This window comes from Mirounga leonina, unplaced genomic scaffold (assembly GCF_011800145.1).
Source record: "Mirounga leonina isolate KUSES-001 unplaced genomic scaffold, KU_Mleo_1.0 Mir_82, whole genome shotgun sequence".
NCBI lineage: Eukaryota > Metazoa > Chordata > Mammalia > Carnivora > Phocidae > Mirounga > Mirounga leonina.
In genome coordinates this window covers 46,824,793-46,825,478 of record NW_023270825.1, presented here as the reverse complement: position 1 = coordinate 46,825,478, position 686 = coordinate 46,824,793, and positions in this window count along the sequence as shown.

Genomic DNA, 686 nt, shown 5'->3' with positions numbered 1-686 from the left:
GGAGGAGAGAGGTCAAGGGGTTATCCCCCCGCCTCTGGCCTGCTCCCTCGTTGCTTGGCTCTGGTCTAGGCAGGGGATCACCGCCCCGCCGGTCTCCCCTTTCCCACAGCCTTGACCCGCAGGAGGTCCCTATAAGGTCATTCCTTCCTCTGGCCCCTTAGGCTCGGGGTGGTGACTGCCTCCTGCTGTTCCCAGTTGGTGGTGGTTTTACCATTCCCTTGACCTTGCCCCACGCCTTCTGTGCCCATTAATTAAGCTAATACGGCTCAGCTCCTAACCCTTCTGTGCCCCACTTTTTGGTGCTGGGCCGGGACTTTGCAAATGACACCCCCCTGTGCTAGTAGCTCCCTGTCAGTTCTGCCAACACTGGGCGCCACATGTGCCCAGTGCATGGCCGAGGAGGAGGAAGGACCTGGGCCTCCCTTGGCTTGCTTTTCCTGCTCTGGTGCCCTCACAACAGCCAGGGTTTCCCGAACCGTCAGCACAGCTGGGTAACCTGGACCAGCCTGGCCTCGCCTCGGAGCTTCCGGGTCGTAACAGCCCTGAGCTCATCCCTTGCTTCCCTGGCCAGAGGAGAGCTAGCCTCTCTGCACACTAATTCGTCTGTCTGTCTGTCTACTGCTTACTTATTTAGTAAGTAATCTCTACACCCAGTGTGGGGCTCAAACTCACGACCCCGAGATGGA